Raw genomic sequence first — 6,285 nt, 5'->3', positions numbered from 1 at the left:
GTATTTTCTCCTTATGTTTTTACTTACTGCTCCATGTTCTGTCTTTACAGTTACTTTCCCTCCTTCTTTGCTTTGTATGATGCTCTTCACATAGGATTCCTTGGGCTCCGCCACAAAGACTGATGATTTAGCATTGAAGGGCCTGTTTTGGGCTTCAATCCGCTCCTTTTCCGATTTTCGAAGGTAGGGAGCAGCTTCGCCAAAAGCAGCCATCTCACCGTCCAAACTCGCACTCATGGCTGCGATTTATTTAGAGAGAATTTTGCCTTGGGGAAAAAATGAAGGAGAGGAGAAATAGAACCCGGAAGTTATGCATGTGAGCTAGGATTTGAAATGAAAGAAATGTTGAGGCTCCATCGCCTGCCTTGGCTGTAACTATTCTTCCAAGCTGTTGCTGACCAGTGTTCTCATACAGTAACCCTAGCACAGGGCTGGTTTGGCATGAGACTGCAGTTTGAGGCTTCATTTTTAGGGCTTTGAAAATTTCCTTCCCAGATGGTGTATCTTGATCTTCAGGGCTAGGGCATCTACAACTGAGTGAGAACGGAATCCTTGCATGTTTTATTCTCTAAACTGTAACAATATCTATAGCTAAGACTGTTGTTGATGGATTGTTTTATAGCAACTGTCATTCTTTAATCCCCACTTTTCCTTCTGCATAATGTTTGCATCTGCCATTTGCTAGGACAGTCATAGAGTTAGGAGGGAAGGTTTGTTTTGTGCAAATGGAGATTGATATCTTCCAAGCTATCGAAAACATCTTTGCCTTTTAGATGGCCATTTTTTCTCTCACAAGCCAAATAATTATTTTTAATGTCTACTTAATGTTAATATTTGGTGTTATATCTCTTGGTGGGTCATTAAAAAAACCCATAATAAATTCTTATCATTCTAGGTTTTTTGTTTTTTTTTGTCATTTGGCTTGTTACCAAGAGACTTAGCATTGCCTTAATTCCAAAATCTCTTTTAACATTCTCCTTTTGGCATGAGAGATTTCAACTGTCAGTTAACAGATCTAACCACAGAGAAATGAGAGCTTCAGCACGAAGAAGTTTCTTCATCCCACAGAAATTCCACAGGCTTCTTTTCTTTCCGTCCAGAAAAAGAAAAGAGACAAAAATTTAAGAGTTCATCGCATGTATGTGAGCCATTGTCCTCCGTCGATAGGTATGTCTCTCAGTGTTGGTGTGTTACTTCGGTTGGGTCTTCCCTTTGCTCTCAGGCAGTGAATTACTTGGGGGGAGGGCCAGGATCTCTTCTAAATTAGGTATGATATTTAGCCCTCTGTGGGTGTAATACTTGTGATTTTTTAAACGAACAATAACAAACCTTTCTAAAAACTACAGTGAATCATGAAAAGGTAGCTAAAATACTATGGTTTTAACAAGATGTTTGTTTTTGTTTACATTTTTAGATTAAGAATTTTTCTGGGTATTTAAAAATTATTGGTAAAATGTATAAGTATTCAATGCTTGTCAGGAGGGGGAGGTTGGCCCTGGACAGTTCTAAGTGCAGCTGAGAACTCACTGTCAAAATTCATTCTTTCCTAAATGGTCCTTTAATCCTGGAACTCAGGTGAGGGTGGTCTCTGAGAATAAGACATTCTGAAAAAATGATTTCCCAGCATTTATAAGCAGACGTTTAGAAGCACAATCTATTTACATAACTGCAAAAATATGGAAATGGTGTACAGTGAAGAGCTGCCCCCAGCTTCGTTAGCCTAAATGAATTCCCTCTGTCATCAATGAATGAATAAAGCAGAGTCTTACCTCTGGCTTCCAAATGAAGATGCAGGTTCAGAAGCGTCTAACACTATAAAACAACAAGTTTCTTATTAGTGAAGCTCTGAAATTCCAGTAAGGTAGTTACAGAATTAAAGTATTTCCCTGGTCTGAAACTTGGCTGTATGAAAATAAAAGTCAAAGTTGGGAGGAACAGTCTCATGCTCAGAGATGGGCCACGGGGTAAGCTGTTTCTGCCCCCGGAGTCCTTCAGGTCCCAAGGCCCCCATCACTTACCTCTGGGTTCTTGGTGGAGACGAAGCAGGAGGGCTCCTTCGTGCTTATATAGGGGCTGATGTGCTGATGCTGCAGCTACCTCCTCTTTGTTAGAGCAAGACATTCGGCAGCATGAACCCTCAGAATAACTTGTACTGACGTTTGTCATATTTGGATATAATTAGAAGTATTCATATCACTTTGAGTATGTGAACCAATCTCCTATAAATAATTTGACAGCGACCAATTTGCTGGCAGAGATTGCTTTCTAGTCTGCTGGGAAGGTAATCTTTGACAGTGCCTGGTGGGGCCTCCTAAGAGCTATATTCATTTTGGCAAACTCTCTCGCACATGCCTGTGGTGACCCAGTGATCACATACTCAGCGACACATTGCTTTCAGGACCCTATAACCACTTTTCCTTCTTTGGTACCACAGGAACCCCCACCTCCTCCACACCCTTGGGCTGCTGCCAAGGCTCCCCCTTGGAGTCTGGGCTCGGGCAGCAGGGCCAAGGTGAGAGGAGATGCTATCCTGAGTCTCTACCGTCGGGTCAGTGCCCATCCACCCAACACTGAAAAAAATGATTATTTATTACAAAATTATATGTATTCATTGTAGGAAAAAATACAGATAAGCAAAGAGAAAAAAGCTCTATAATCCCAATATGCAGAGATAAGATATAGACATATAAGTACATATATGTCTTACAGCCTACTTTAAAAATTATATCACAGGTAATTTTCATACCACTAATGAAATTTACACCCTTATTCTTTCTTTTTTAAATTAATTAATTAATTAATTAATTTTGGCTGCGTTGGGTCTTCGTTGCTGCGCGCAGGCTTTCTCTAGTTGCGGCGAGTGGGGGCTACTCTTCGTTGCGGAGCACGGGCTCTAGGTGCACGGGCCTCACTAGCTGTGGCATGTGGGCTCAGTAGCTGTGGCTCGCGGGCTGTAGAGCGCAGGCTCTGTAGCTGTGGTGCACAGGCTTAGCTGCTCCGTGGCTTGTGGGATCTTCCCGGACCAGGGCTCGAGCCTGTGTGCCCTGCATTAGCAGGCGTACTCTTAACCACTGCGCCACCAGGGAAGTCCCTACACCCTTATTCTTTAGACAAATTATATTATGATCATTCTTTTAAAATTAGAATCTTTTCTTTTTTTAATGGCTAGGGATATTGAGGTATAATTTATATACAGCAAAATTGACTCTTTTTAGCTGACGGTTATATGAAAGTTTTTCTGCTGCTATTTAAAATTTTTTTTTAATTTACAATAAAATTCACTTCTTTTGTTTTATAGTTCTATGAGTTTTTGCATGTGCACTCTTTCTTGTAACCACTGGCATAGACAGGATGCAGAACTTCATTTCTGTGAGTTTCGATAAACATGTGCTGTTGTGCAACCTCTTACGTTCTATTTATACGAAAAATTAAAGCCTTGTAGATTAGACTAAAATTAATTGGATTGCATCTAATGTCTCATCAAATATGATATTTGATGTATACTTTATATCTGGTTTTCTAATCATTGTAATCATAAATGTGAATTAAACTGTTCCATTTGTAGATATAAGGCCAAGAGAATTGAAAGCATACGCTTATACAAAGACTTGCACATAAATGTTCATAACAGCATTATCCATAATAGCTAAGTGGAAACAACCCACATGTCCATCAACAGACAAATGGATAAATAAAAGTGGTATATCCATACAGTGGTATATTATTCAGCCATGAAAAGGAATGAAGTACTGATACATGATACAACATGGATGAACCTTGAAAACACTAATGCTAAGTAAACGAAGCTGGATGCAATGTGTTCATATTTGAATAACAAGAACAGGCAAATCCATAGAGACAAAAAGTAGATTAGTGGTTGCCAGACAATGGTCTGGAGAGGAGAGATTGGGGAATGACCGCTAATGGGGTTTCTTTTTGAGGTGATGAAAATGTTCTGGAATTAGATAGTGGTTATGGTTGCATAACTTTGTGAATCTACTAAAACCACTGAATTGTTCATTCAAATGGTGAATTTTATAGTATGTGAATTATATCTAAAAAAATGCATTGGATTTTACCAGTGTTTTTTCTGTATCTATTGAAATTATATTTTTTTCTCCTCTCACTTGTTAATATAATGAACTGTGTTAGATTTCCTCACTTTTACTGTTCTGCAATTCATGAAATAAAACCTATTGATTTAATGTTTAATTTCCTGCTGCTTTAAGTTTACGCATTTTTTTTTTAAATGTGGGATTTCTGCATCTGAGTTCATGTGGGACTAGGCCATAGTTGTCTTTTCTTGTGCTATCCTTTTCTGGTTTTGATATAGGATCGTGCTAGTTTTGTAAAATGAGTGCCTCCCATTTGTTTCTATTTTCTTCAACAGTGTGTTTAGGATGTGAATAATCTGTTCTATGAAGGCTTGGAACAGTTCCTTCAGGAAACTCTTTCTGCCTGTAGCCTCTTTGGAGGAGAAATCTTTCACTCTAATTTAAGGTTTTTCATGACTATTGATTAGTTTGTTCAGAGTTTCTACCTTTTTTTTTTTTTTTTTTTTGCCCATTTGGAGAATTTATATTTTCCTAGAAAATTGCCCATTTCATGTGGGTTTTTAGATTTTTTTGTGCCTATCTTTTTATAGTTAAAAAAACTCCTGTGTAGGCATCTATTCCTTTTAATTTTTTTAACATATTTTAATTTTGTTCTTTTTATTTTAAACCGTATTTGCCAAAGTTTTGTCTTTTGTGTTGGTCTTTTTAATTTAGATTTAGCAAATAAGGTTTTTTCTATTTTATTATTTTCTGCTTTTAATCTTATCCATTCCTTTATTTCTTAGGTTTATTATATCGGTCTTTAATCTAGCATCTTGAACTGAAAGCTAACTTCATTTATTTTCATTCTTTCTTATGATCGTGCATGTTTATTTATGGTTATAAATTTTTCTTTGGTTACTACTTTGGCTAAATCCCATGGGTTGATATGTAGTACCCTTGTATGATTGTCCTTCAATTATAATTATTTTAAAGCTTCTATTTCCATTCCAACTCCCAAATTATCTAAAGTTTTTTTTTTTTTTTTTAATTTCCAGATGTATAAATTTGGGCTTTGGGGAGAGGATTCTCTTTTAGCTGATAGTTTTTTTATCGTATGTGTGTGTGTGTGTGTTAGATTCTTCTATTGATATTTGCCTTTTAATATGTCATTATATTGTACATTAGTCATTTCCAATTCTGTTTGCAGTTAATTTTGAAAACATTGATTCAAGTTTATCTATCCACAGAGGATCTGATTGATTGAAGATGATGAAGGATGGTTTTGGGATGCAGAATTTTCTAAATCCTCCTGGAAGTCTGGCAACGTCTCCCTCCAGCCACAAGGCCCTGCCCCACACCCTGCAACAACCAATCTGGAAAACCAGACTTCAACCTCTGCAACAATAGGCCCCAAGGGTCAGGACTTGGCCAGTGACTCACAGCTTCGTCATTTTCAGTCTTTTCCATGTAGAACCAAATGCGGGGAAAGCCAAATATATTCCCCTAAGTAATCACTTAGGACGCCCCTCTTCCTATCAGCTTGTCTCCAGCCTCCCCCATCACAAGCTCTGGGCAGGACATGCCTTCCTTTTTTTGCCACCAGAAAGTGTCCCCACTCTTATGTGTGCCTGAGTCTCAGCCTGATGTGAGTGGTGGTGGCTGACTCCCGTGCTCTATAGACAAGTTCTGAGTAAATAGTGTCTGTTCTCATTTGGGGGGGTGTCTTTTTTCATATACACAGAGCTTAGTATGACAGGAAGCAAATAAAACTCATGATAATGTTTCCCATATTATTTAAAAAACACATTTATTAATCACCATTTTTTAAGTTGAGACATAATTCACATACAATAAAATTCACCCTTTGAAAAGTGTAGAATTTAGTGCTTTATAGTCTATTCACAAAATTGTGCAACCATCGGCACTAATACCAGAACATTTCATCACCTCAGAAAGTCTGAAAACTCTAGGTAGGATTCAAGTCTCATGGTTTTCTTCTCTTTCCTTCGATTTGCCTGCTTAGAGTAAACAGTGTCTCTGAGAGAGAATACTAGCAGCTGAGTTCTTGGCAATTTGTCCCCAAGTGAGTGGGGACTTGCTTTTTCTCCTGAAACGGTAGCTCTGTTTCCACCACTTGAAGTGAGTGCTCTAAGTGTATCCAGGAGGGAGTCAAGGCTCTGAGCACTAGTCCTGTCATCTGGCATCTCTGTGAGGATCGTGGAGTAGGGCAAGCTCTAATACAGCAACC

General features: G+C 38.3%; 1 long non-coding RNA gene across 1 annotated transcript; it reads left to right on the top strand.

Moving 5' to 3' along the window:
* The first annotated feature begins 342 nt into the window (after positions 1-342).
* Positions 343-5,821, top strand: LOC309653556. The gene is made up of 3 exons (XR_014259249.1): positions 343-1,167; positions 3,299-3,369; positions 5,285-5,821. It is a non-coding gene; the product is annotated as an uncharacterized lncRNA (long non-coding RNA).
* Positions 5,822-6,285: the final 464 nt, after the last annotated feature.

This window comes from Balaenoptera physalus, assembly GCF_965194825.1.
Source record: "Balaenoptera physalus genome assembly, contig: HAP1_SCAFFOLD_595, whole genome shotgun sequence".
NCBI classification, from domain to species: Eukaryota; Metazoa; Chordata; class Mammalia; order Artiodactyla; family Balaenopteridae; genus Balaenoptera; species Balaenoptera physalus.
Note: the sequence above shows the minus strand (reverse complement) of the source record. Positions and strands in the feature narration are given on the sequence as shown.